We start from the raw sequence: 13,916 nt of genomic DNA on the forward strand, positions 1-13,916 counted from the left end.
ACTTACGCGACAATGTTTTGTATGGTTTTAATCTGTGACTGGAGAGAATTTAGATGTTTCAGACAATTCCCATTCCATAGTACTGTTCTAGTTCCAAGCGAATAAGCCATAAATACAAGTTTCCTGATTTCTGTAACATCGACTGCGAGAAATAAAAGGAACAGCACAGTGTTTTGTATACACGTTTTATTTAACATTATGCAGGGTGATGTGGTGGTGGTGGTGGTTAGTGTTTAACGTCCCGTCGACAACGAGGTCATTAGAGACGGAGCGCAAGCTCGGGTTAGGGAAGGGTTGGGAAGGAAATCGGCCGTGCCCTTTCAAAGGAACCATCCCGGCATTTGCCTGAAACGATTTAGGGAAATCACGGAAAACCTAAATCAGGATGGCCGCAGACGGGATTGAACCGTCGTCCTCCCGAATGCGAGTCCAGTGTGCTAACCACTGCACCACCTCGCTCGGTATATGCAGGGTGAGTCAGTAACTACTGCCACCGAGAATAAAACCGAAAGCATGATAAGAGCTGAAACGTTTGTGGGACAAAAGTTGTATTGGACAACGGGGGCCATAATATGACGTTGGTTTTTTGATGCTAGGTGGGATCGCTTCAGATATACACTCCTGGAAATTGAAATAAGAACACCGTGAATTCATTGTCCCAGGAAGGGGAAACTTTATTGACACATTCCTGGGGTCAGATACATCACATGATCACACTGACAGAACCACAGGCACATAGACACAGGCAACAGAGCATGCACAATGTCGGCACTAGTACAGTGTATATCCACCTTTCGCAGCAATGCAGGCTGCTATTCTCCCATGGAGACGATCGTAGAGATGCTGGATGTAGTCCTGTGGAACGGCTTGCCATGCCATTTCCACCTGGCGCCTCTGTTGGACCAGCGTTCGTGCTGGACGTGCAGACCGCGTGAGACGACGCTTCATCCAGTCCCAAACATGCTCAATGGGGGACAGATCCGGAGATCTTGCTGGCCAGGGTAGTTGACTTACACCGTCTAGAGCACGTTGGGTGGCACGGGATACATGCGGACGTGCATTGTCCTGTTGGAACAGCAAGTTCCCTTGCCGGTCTAGGAATGGTAGAACGATGGGTTCGATGACGGTTTGGATGTACCGTGCACTATTCAGTGTCCCCTCGACGATCACCAGTGGTGTACGGCCAGTGTAGGAGATCGCTCCCCACACCATGATGCCGGGTGTTGGCCCTGTGTGCCTCGGTCGTATGCAGTCCTGATTGTGGCGCTCACCTGCACGGCGCCAAACACGTATACGACCATCATTGCCACCAAGGCAGAAGCGACTCTCATCGCTGAAGACGACACGTCTCCATTTGTCCCTCCATTCACGCCTGTCGCGACACCACTGGAGGCGGGCTGCACGATGTTGGGGCGTGAGCGGAAGACGGCCTAACGGTGTGCGGGACCGTAGCCCAGCTTCATGGAGACGGTTGCGAATGGTCCTCGCCGATACCCCAGGAGCAACAGTGTCCCTAATTTGCTGGGAAGTGGCGGTGCGGTCCCCTACGGCACTGCGTAGGATCCTACGGTCTTGGCGTGCATCCGTGCGTCGCTGCGGTCCGGTCCCAGGTCGACGGGCACGTGCACCTTCCGCCGACCACTGGCGACAACATCGATGTACTGTGGAGACCTCACGCCCCACGTGTTGAGCAATTCGGCGGTACGTCCACCCGGCCTCCCGCATGCCCACTATACGCCCTCGCTCAAAGTCCGTCAACTGCACATACGGTTCACGTCCACGCTGTCGCGGCATGCTACCAGTGTTAAAGACTGCGATGGAGCTCCGTATGCCACGGCAAACTGGCTGACACTGACGGCGGCGGTGCACAAATGCTGGGCAGCTAGCGCCATTCGACGGCCAACACCGCGGTTCCTGGTGTGTCCGCTGTGCCGTGCGTGTGATCATTGCTTGTACAGCCCTCCCGCAGTGTCCGGAGCAAGTATGGTGGGTCTGACACACCGGTGTCAATGTGTTCTTTTTTCCATTTCCAGGAGTGTATGAGGGGCAAATTCGTTTTTTTAAATTGGATGCTGTAGTTTGGAATTTATTTTTTGATAGCGGCTGTCGAGACGAATCCAATGATGTGCAACAGCTGGGTCTTTGAAGGACAACGAAGGTCACAATGGTGGCATGAACGTCCATTTACAAAAGGTGTTCGAAGTGATGACCACTGGTATCAATGCAGTGCTGCAATCTCCTTATCATGGATTGAATGGTATTCCTTATCACATCGGTACTTAGCGAAGCACATGCTGTGACAATTCAATCTCGCATATCTTCAGGTGTAGTTGGAACGTCTTTGTAAACAACGTTTTTTACGAATCCACACAAGAAACAGTCCACAGACTCAAGTCTGCAAACGAGTCGGCCACGACACATCTCCTCCGCGTCCAATGAAACGATTTGGGAATTTCCTCTGCAACTCATTTCTAGCCATCAGCGAAAATTGTGCCAAACGCCCATCGTGTTGATACCACACAGATTCTGCTCCTTGTTCCTAAAGCTATTTCGTCCAGTAACAGACCTAATGTTTCTTGCAGGAATGTGGAGCACTTCCTACCATTAAGATTTCCTTCGATGAAATGGGGGCCTATGATTCTGTCCTCCAGAACCCCACACCATACATTCACGGACCACGGTTTTTGGAGTGCAACTTGCCGCAGCCAACATGGATTTTCAGTCGCCCAATAATGCATCTTATGCAAATTAACATTTCTATGGTTCATGAATGTAGCCTCGTCAGTAAATAAAATCAGATTAATAGATGTATCATCCCTCTGAATCTGAAGTTGAGCCCATCGGCAGAATTCAATGCGACGCATACAATCTGTACCAGTTAATTCTTGGTGGAGACTGATGTAGTAAGGACGATATTTATGGCTACGCAGAACACGGACAACACTACTCTGGCCCATGCCAGCTTCCCTTACGATTTGACGCGAACTAACAAAAGGAACCACAGTGGTAAGAATACCAATTTCCGTTTCCTTGGTAGTGACTTTCCTTTGCCGGATATGTTTCCGATGCGTTAAAGAGCCAATTGTACTCAATTTATCAACACATATTTAAATGTACGACGTTTAGGGTGAGTACGCTGAGGATATCTTTCAGCGTATAAGTCTCTAGTCCTCACTGAATTTCGTTGGCATTGTCATAAATGAGAAACTTGTTCTTCGAAGGAATACATCATTTTCATTCGCTTGATTCGACGATACTAATCTTACCATTCCCATTAGTGTTGTATTGCGAAACCATCTAATGGTGTTTACATGTCAATGTTCCAAACGTGTACGAATTCCTAAGGGACCAAACTGGTGAGGTCAGCGGTCCCTAGACTTACACACTAGTTAAATTAACTTAAATTAACTTATGCTAAGAACAAAACACACACACACACACACACACACACACACACACACACACACACACACACACACACACCCATGACCAATGGAGGACTCGAACCTCCGGCAGGAGGGGTGCCGCAATCCGTGACATGGCGCCCTAAACCGCGCGGCCACTCACCGCGGCCACATGTCAATGGCAAGGTTAGATGGATACGCCGTATTCGGCGAATATTTACTATTTGCATAATATAAGAGAGCAAATTGTCAGAGTATGTGATTCGATAAGTACAGAAGTGTTATGGAATACCACTCACTCCAAGATACGAAGATTGCAGCACTGCAAAGATACCAATGGTCATCACCTCGAACGCATTCTGTAAAGGGACGTTCATGCCAACTTTGTGACCTTCGTTGACCTTCAAACACCTTACTGTTCCACATCACTGGATTCGTCTCGATAGCCGCTGTCAGAAAATAAGTAGCGAACTATAGAATCCCATTTCAGAAACAAAGTTGACCTTCAAATCTACGACATGACCCCACCTAGCAACAAAAAACCAACACATTATGGCCCCGTCATCCCATGCAACATTTGTCCCACAAATGTTTCAGCTACTATCATACTTTCGGAGATATTATAGGTGGCAATAGCTAGTGACTCACCCTGTGTATGTAAGTGCCTTTAGCTGGAAGTGTTTCCAAGAAAGAAAACTCAACCACATTTTCACAGCATGGCAATGCGCATAATTTATTTTCATGCAGTTGATATTAATACTAAACCAACACAGTTTTTCTAAAAAAAAAATATGTTCTGCATGTCAGGCCAAACTTTTAGTAGAGATTTTAGGCGAATCGGTGATGCACTTATTGAAATCTTTCTAATGACATTTCATATCAAAACAACTTGAACGACTGAAGGTACGACGTTCATATTCAAAGGACATCTGCATTAGCACGTAGTGTAGAAATGGTTAGAATTTCAGTCTTCTCGTCTCAGCATGTGTCCTGTTGCCTAGTAGGACCGCCATGGGCCCTGATAACTTCTTCCAACTGTGATGGCATCCTGTGATGCAACATGTCGTAGTGCATTGTCATGCTGAAAAAAAAATGCGTCTGGGGTATTGTGTAGAGAGAGTATGGCTACAGGTTGCAGGATGACATTCACGTATGTCACACTGATCGCTGTGCCCTGGATACGCACCAAGTGTGATTTGTGGATGTAACCAACAGCACCCTACACTATATGGCACCCAGCTGTGGTATGACTTTTGCCAATACAGTCACTGTAATGCCGCTGCCCCTGTCTGCAGCGAACCAAAATGCGGCTATCATTTTCAGACAAACAAACCCTGGCACTCGCAGAAATAGACGACCTGCAAGTAGTCCTTGACGTAATAAACGCCGACGGACTGTCACCCATGATAGTTTACAATGTGTTACACTGTTACGCCAGAGGCGAGGAGGACTCAGACCTATCCTGCAATACCATTTTGATGAGGTGTAGATCTTCTCGGGGGCTGGTCTGGATGATAGACCAGACACATCGTTGTGATCCACAGGCTTCCGCCAACCATTCTCTACAAGCCCTTTGCACCGGTGAAACATTTCGTCCCACGCGCGCAGTAATTTCCGGGATTGAGGCATCACATTCTCTCGTTTCTGTAATGCGTCTTCTTTCAAACTCACTGATATGATGGAACATTTCGCACATACGTCTGCGAGGCATTCTGCACTTCTGCTCAAGTCACAGTGATGCATTACCTTCGGTTTGTAGCGACAACGAGAGCCGCAGGCACGTTTTACCGGTAGGTGGAGTTGCGCCGCGATATTGATCTTGAACGCGCGGGCCGATTCATGGTTCAAACAATAAGCCTTTCTGCAGAACATACTAATGTACGTATCCCGTAAATAAGAACGTCCTGTCTCTAGTCGTTCTTGGTGCTCTGTTTTTTTTCTGAACATTACTATATATTTGAAAAATATGTAGTCTATTGGTGTCCGAATGTTTATTAATGTATAAGTTTAACTTTTTGAAATTATTTCTAGCAACGTAACCTTGTTGAAAACTATGTAGCGTATTGACTTCTAAACGTCTGTCGATATATAAAGTTTACATCATTGACTAAAATGTAGCTATATGAATCCTTATTAGAGTATTGTGTAAAAAATATGATGTAGAATTGTCAGGAACTTTTCGAAAGTTTTTGTAACAACTTTAAGCTACGACTTGCCTTTGTATAGGGTGTTTCAGAAGTGATTGTCAGTATTGAGGGATATGACAAGAATGGTCATTCGAAACAAAAAAGTGAAGTAAACATAGGCCCTAAAACACGTACCTTAAGAGCTGTGAGCAATTCATGGTTTTCTTTACTGCGATACAAACCTCTTCTACTGCAAATTCTTTGCTTTCCATATTTTGGGAAGTTGTAGTGTGGACCAAAACACGAACAAATGTCCAGTAAACATGTGCTCTACAATGCATACCATAAAATTTATTAACATGTGTTCAATAGAAGATACGTGAAACTTTCTGGCAGATTAAAACGGTGTGCCCGACCGAGACTCGAACTCGGGACCTTTGCCTTTCGCGGGCAAGTGCTCTACAACCTTTTTTTCCGTTAATGATCGTTGTGTTTGGTCGTTGCGGACGATGCAAGACACCCTGTTCAAGTTCGGTGGTTGATCCTTCCACTCAGTTTTTTATTACAGAGGCCAACCGGCTCTCTGACCGAACACGCTGAGCTACCGTGCCGGCGTTCACTTTGTTCGCTTTTGTTCGTTGCATCTGCTCGGGGCGGACGTCGTAAGACATCCATTTAAGTTCGTTGTTGATCGATTATCTCAGTTTTTTTTTATTACGGAGGACTGCTAACCCTCTGACGGGGCACACTGAGCTACCGTGCCGGCAGCTTTACTTCTGCCAGTATCTCGGCTCCTACCTTCCATACTTCACAGAAGCTCTCCTCGCAGGAGTGATAGTTCTGCAAGTTTCGCAGGAGTGATTCTGTGAAGTTTGGAAGGTAGGAGACGATGTACCGGCAGAAGTGGAGCTGTTAGGAAGGGCCGTGAGTCGTGCTTGGGTAGCTCAGTTGGTCACAGTCCGGCTTTCGCCGCAGTGCAGTGCGGACGTTTTGTTGTTTCCGCCCGCAGAGCGCGCGCGCGCTCGCTGTTGTTTACATTTCAGCGGCCGTCACTTACGTGTCGCTTACGTGGACCGTGCACTAGAACCATTGCCAACCGTTTTCGGAAATCAACATTACGATTCAACTTCTGCAACGACTACGCACGACCAAAGGCCTTGGAAGTGGAACGCTTCCTACGCGACGTTGCTAAGATCCCAGCTTCCGACATCTTGGGCATCCATTTGTCCATATTAAGCAGTACGGTGTATGTCAAAGTCGTCAATGATGCGACATGTAAAAGAATACTTTGTGACATCAAACACGAACTACGCTTTTGCCACGCCGACGGCAGTGTCGGTGCGGTCACTGTCGACCACGCAGGCTTAGGAATGCGCACCATACGAGTTTTCGAACTCCCGTTTGAGCTCCCGGCGGAAGACGTTACCGCGGCTCTCCGCCCCTATGGCACTGTACATGGCCAATGCCGAACGCTGGGCGCATTTCCAAACGTACCCCGTTCTTAACGGTGTACGACAGATCACCATCTATCTCCATCGCCACGTGCCATCTTACGTGCAAATTAGCGGGTGCCGCGCGGTTGTCATATACGACGTCCAACCCATGACCTGTTCCGGGTGCGGCAAAGTAGGCCACTTCAGATCTGACTGTCTTCAGCGACGAATCACTCAACTGCCAGCCGCTACCGTGGCACCTCCGGCTCCGACGACGATTTTACTGATCACCTACGCATCGGCGCTCTCTTCCCCTCCCGCCGGTCGCCGCCCGCCGGACCAGGTACCGGTGACCCTTCCAGCTGCTAGGGATAGCGCCGGGGCCGACACGTCGCGCTCAAAGCCTGAAGCTACTCCGGCGCCACTACCAACAGCGACGATTTCCGACCCCCACCCGCCCGATCATATGGACCCCCCTTCATGTTGTTAATGTCTCTTGCAGCGGTCTCTCCACAATATTTTCAGAAATTTTATAAATTATATGACTCAGTACATATCTCGAAATATCTCTTCTTATCTTACCGATTATCAATGCAAAGTAGTTTCAAGCCCAATTATTCCTTGGAGCGTCCATTTACTCCATGGAATAGCTTCTCTGCTATCTATGTTTTCTCTTATGAAAAGAATAGGGGACTTCTTGCCGATTAGTCGTGAAAGAAGGATGTATATGTATGTATTGTTGAGCTAGTCGCCATCTTGATGAGATTCTGTATGAGAAGGAATTTAATACATGAACTAAACTAAAGTAAGTGTGTTCGCGTATTGTCTGATTATTATTGACAGTGTCTGCTTACTACGCTGTGTTGCCCGGGATCAGTGGGGAACGTCTGATTTACACTGGACGAACCTGCCGTTTTGTATGCTCAAGATATCCAGTTACTTCAAATAAATAGGCTAACACGGTCTTACCAGCAGATCTCCGGTCTTCCCCATGTGATCACCGAAAGTTAATAATTATTACAAATGTTTTCAGGAGATCGACTGACAATTTTCGTCGCACCGAGACTTCGAAATGGCTTCACTGCCTTATGGAATTTAAGTTAAGCTCAATTTAATCAGAATGGAACAGTATTGAACTGTGTGAATGTGATAAGCCTACCTTGTGAATGAAAATTCCCTTAACATACGCATGTTTTTACTATCCTGATCAGTGAAGCTAAATCAGGCCGGTGTGAGAGAGGTTTTAAAATTTTAGATCCCACACAATATATATTAAATTTGGCTTCACTGTGACAGGACGTTATTCTTGAGCATTACTTAAACATTGTGTGAATTATATGATGCATGTGCACGAGAGAAAAGAAGACGAGGCCTGTTCCAGAAGTCACAATTTCGCCACAACCTACGAGAACGTCGTTCAGGCCAGACAATATACAATTAAATTTTTGTAGATAGAAATTTATAATAACTATTTTAAATGTCTATCGGTTTGAATCAGATTGATTGGGTTGAACTTTAGATAGGAAGTGTTTATTTTAAGTGAGTATTATGAAAAGTTTAGGTCAGTGACATTATTAACTCAGATGCGAGTGACTTTATATATTTGTTGTTATGTGTATTAATGGTTCTTACTATGGCGGCTTATAAAATGGCATTGCAACAGCAGAGCGGATCACAACAGCCCTCAGCTGTTTCTTAGGTTAGTGAAACATTAGACGCTAGCTTAACTGAAGTAGTGCCTCGCGGCAGCATTAGTCAGGCCCCACAACAAAGCTTAAGTGTTTCGATGTCATCTGAGCAGCACGAAATAAACCCATTGACTGTAATCATGCAGCACTTAATACTGTTAGCCAAAAATGTAACAGACTTAACTAAAGCGCAAATAGAGACTAAAAGGGAATTAACTAAAGCGCAAATATAGACTAAAAGGGAATTAACTAAAGCCCAAATAGAGACTAAAAGGGAAATAACTAAAGCGCAAATAGAGATTAAAAGGGAAATGAATGAACGATTAGCAGCCAATCAAGTGAAAGTCCAGGAGCAATTAGAAGCTAAGAAAGCGGAATTAAATAATAAATTAGTAGAGAGTTTTCAGAAACTTGATGATAAATTAAATAAAACGGCGGAAGAATTGAAAATTCAGAATGAAAAGACAGAATTAAAATTAGCTGCTCAAATTGAGCAAGTCACTCAGCAGTGTAATGAAAATGCGAAGAAGTTACGCCTAGAGCTAGCTGAGTATGTTGCTACTAAGCTTGATACTATTAAAGAGCAGGTCGAGTCAATACCACAGATAGTTCAAGCACAAGAACAGATGCAATGTTCTATCGCGGTAATTCCGGTATTAGTTGAAGTTCAAGATGAATTAAAGCAACAAGTAAATGAGATGTCAGCAGATATGCAGGATTTGAGACAATCACAAGGCAAGATCCCGAAGGACATCCAAAATTTGGATAAATCCATAAATAACATAAAAGAGAGACGAGGTTGATTATAAGGTAAACCTTCTCGCGGGAAAATTCTCGCAGTTAAGTTTAGAAAGGCAAAGCATTTCTTCAGACAATATTGAACATACGGTCAGATTAGGTACACAATCTGTAATCGAGACTTCTGGAGAAAATTTATTTACTAAAGGATTTCGAGAAGCGAAAGAACAACTAGGCGAAGAACTTAAACAATGGAAAGAAAACATTGAGAGATCTTTAAATCTATCTCGAGAAGATTTGTGTTCCACGCAAAATAATGAACCCATGACAAGATCTATCAATGAATACAATCTATGATCGAGAGTTCTGGAGGAAATTTATTTACTAAAGGTTTTCGAGAAGCTAAAGAACAACGAGGCGAAGAACTTAAACAATGGAAAGAAAACATTGAGAGATCTTTAAATCTATCTCGAGAAGATTTGTGTTCCACGCAAAAATAAGAAACCAAAACAAGATCTATCAATGAAGCTACATTATTTACCCGATCAAGTACAGACAGGGACATTAATGCACACACTCGTCTTTGCAATCAACATCAATCACAACACTATGAGGGTAGTCATAATGCCTGTAATTGTAAAAACAATACTGAGGAGAAAATGTTGAAACAACGTCAATTCCAGATCTACAACCCAGACAAGAAAAATGTTCATCCCGTAGTGTTTATAAGAGGTTTTAGGGGAGTATAACCAAAAAATTGGAGTGAGTGGCAAAAGGTTTGTTTTTGCAATCAACATCAATCACAACACTATGAGGGTAGTCATAATGCCTGTAATTGTAAAAGCAATACTGAGGAGAAAATGTTGAAACAACGTCAATTCCAGATCTACAACCCAGACAAGAAAAATGTTCATCCCGTAGTGTTTATAAGAAGTTTAGGGGAGTATTGCCAAAAAATTGGAGCGAGTGGCAAAAGGTTTGTTTCGTGACCGGTTATATTCAGGGGTCAGGAGCTATATGGGCATCTGATATGGTATCAACTTGGGACACATATGAAGATTTTGAACGAGCATTTTTATCCAAATACTGGTCTGAAGGAGTACAAGAACGTTTAAGGCAGGAGGTATTATACTCGGAACCTTTTTCCTTTTCACGTGGGTCTTCAAAGAAATACTTTGAGAAATATATAAACAAATCGCGGTATTGGAATAAGCCTATGCCTCTTCAAGACGTGATTGGCATATTAAAATCTCGACTTCCGGCCAGCATCAGAAATAGAATGCTGTATATTAATGAGCACGCCCTTGACTCTTTCATGACTACGCTTGATACTATAGATATGATCGAGGAAGATGAACATCGGCCAAGACAACCGGTTATGCAGAGGAGAGCGATTGAGGCGCCAAACGCAAACCGGAACGGAAACGGATTTAATAATTATTACACTAGGAATGGTCAGAGATTCAACGGAAACAATTGCAACGGATATGGAAATTTCAATAACAGTGCTGCGAGGGGCAGATTCAGAGACAATCGAACAAGTCGCAGATACAACCCAATGTTTGGAAATGCAAGAGATTATCAGAACCAGCAGTCTTCAAATAATAATAATGCGTACAGAAATTTGAAGCAAATAACACAACCAGTCATCAACAACAACCAGTCATAACAGACGTAGTAGATGATTCAAGAGGAAATAATAATCGACATTTAAACTGAAGAGGGCCGCTTTATGCTCCGTAAAGTAAGCCGGGGAATACAAAAGGGGCAAACCTGTTTTAAACGAAATTAATTCCGTGGCAATGTTGAGATATAATGAAGGCGAATTAATGACAGATGAATTGACGAGAGACTTAGAGGCCTGTGTAATCGAAGATAAAAGGGTTCCTGTGTCTGAGATCATCACAGAAGTGGGAGGAATTTTGACCAATGTTGTATTGGACACAGCTTCATCTACAGACGTAGTATCCGGAACTTTGTTTCGCAGAATTAGTAAAATTAACAAAATCCCTGTCCTACCAGTACAAAATTGCCGAGTTATAGGTGCAGTGGGAGCAAAATCCCGGAACGTCAAGATACAAACGCTTATAGAGATAAAATTGGGAAATGTAGCTAAACAATGCACATTCCTTGTAGTGGAAAAGTTGTTAGTAGATTGTAGTCTTGGCATTGAAACTTTGCAAGCCTGCAATTGCAAGTTGGACTTGGTAGAAGGAAAGGTGCAATTTAAAATCGAAGATCAATTTGTTACACTGATCTTACTGTAAAGGAGGCAGTGTATGAGCGATATTTCCGTGGTGCTGCTGTGCAGTTGATTTGTGCTGAAAATAATATGTGCCGACTACCGATCAAGTCAATTCAAGAAGAGGATTTCAGACAAACAGTCGAACAGAAGATTGCTGAGTCAGATTGCCTAACGGATAGTCAGAGGGAACAATTATTCAATATATTAACAGAATATGAGTCAGTTTTCGATGAAAAGCCCGGAATTATTAGAGGATATGTTTGTACATTACAGATTAAGCCCCATATGACATTTTGCCGCACACGCTATCCCATTCCCTGGCGATTAAAACAACCAGTTCAGGAAGAGATACAAAAAATGTTAAACTGGAATCTTATTGAACCATCGAACAGCCCATATTGTTCTCCGTTGCCTGTTGTACCAAAGCCAGGAGGAAAAGTTAGATTGGTATTAGATGCAAGGGAAATTAACAAAATTATAGTACCTGTGCGCACACATCCGGAGAACATCGATGAGTTAATACAGAAATTTCAAGATGTATCCTATTTAACCAGTATTGATTTGAGAAGTTCGTTCTGGCAAGTCCAGTTAGACAAGGACTCAAGAAAATATACTGCTTTTATATATGGAGGGAGAAGCTATCAGTTCAAGGTCGTTCCGTTTGGTCTCAATATCAGCTCTGGAGTTTATTTCTGCGTTGGACTATGCCCTAGGACGAGAACTACGTAGTCGAATAACAATTTTTGTGGACGATCTATTAATTGCCTCTAAAACTTGGGAGGAACATGTACAACTTATTAGGAGGATTTTTGCTGTGTTCAAACAAACTGGTATAACTGCAAATCTAAAAAAATCCCAATTTTCTCTACAGAGAATTAAATTCTTAGGACATATGATTAATGCAAAAGGCATTCTTCCAACAGAAGCGAAGATTAGTGCGATAAAAAATTTTCCAATTCCAAGAAACAGAAGACAACTGAAAGGCTTTATAGGCTTAGCTTCATTTTTTCGTCGATTTATTAAAACTCAAGCAATGAACTCTGAAGCACTAAACCGGCTCCTGAGAAAAGATGTACCATGGCAATGGTCTAATGATTGTGAAAAGGCTTTTTGTGAAATTAAGGATCAACTGATAAATGCTCCGTTATTATACCACCCTGATATGAATGTCGGATTCTGTTTAGCCACTGATTCATCAGATGTCGGATTAGGATCTTGTTTATTTCAAATTAGGTACATCGATGGTGTAAAAACCTTTTGTCCAATTGCATTTGCTAGCAGAGTTTTATCCACCTGTGAAAGAGCATATACCACTACGGAATTGGAAGCTTTAGCAGTTACTTGGTCTTTGAAAAGGTTTAATTATTATGTATATGGCTCAAGGATAGCCGTTTATTGTGACCACCAATCACTAGCCTTTTTACAAACTTGTAAGTTGCTGCATCCTCGCTTGTCAAGGTGGACGCTGACGCTGCAAGAATATCAGTTTCAAATTATTCATGTAGCCAGAAAAGAAAATATTATAGCTGACGCGTTGTCAAGATCTCCAGAAGGAATAACACCTGAACTGGATGTAAGTAATAAGGCAGAATTTCCAGTGCTTCTTCTTCAAGAAAATAATTACAAGTTATATTATATTCATTTATGTAAGACAATGGCTCAGCTTCAGAAGAAGGATCGACGATGGAATGCTATAATACGAGAATTCAATCAACAAAATCCTATGGTCAATTTGGAATACTACCGGCTTGTGAATAATATTTTATTTTTTAAATCTGGGAAGGCTGAGAATCCAAAGCGGTGTATCTGCATACCCGAAGAATATGAAGAACGATTAATTTGGTTTACACATTTGACCTGGGGTCATGTTGGTGTTGTAAAGTGCGCTAATAAGATTAGATATTATTGTTACTTCCCAAATATAAGGCGAAAAGTGCACAAAGTCATACAGAAATGTATTCTCTGTCAAAATGCTAAGCCGGACAACAAGGGCAATAAAATTGCGCTTCACTCAATAATACCTGAAGCACCAAGATCACTTATATCATGTGATTTTTGTGGACCACTTCCTAGAGCCAGAGGTGGTGTTAAGTACATTACTGGATTCTGTGATGTGTTTACAAAATATGTTAAACTATATCCTATAAAATCAGCAACTGCAAGAGCTGCCACAGTAAAGTTTGTAAAAGACTACATTCCTCATGCAGGGATTCCAAAATCTATAATCTCTGACAATGCGAAGATATTTACTGGATATTTATGGAGAAAATTTGTATCACAAC

This window comes from Schistocerca piceifrons, chromosome 5 (genome assembly GCF_021461385.2).
Source record: "Schistocerca piceifrons isolate TAMUIC-IGC-003096 chromosome 5, iqSchPice1.1, whole genome shotgun sequence".
Lineage (NCBI taxonomy): Eukaryota > Metazoa > Arthropoda > Insecta > Orthoptera > Acrididae > Schistocerca > Schistocerca piceifrons.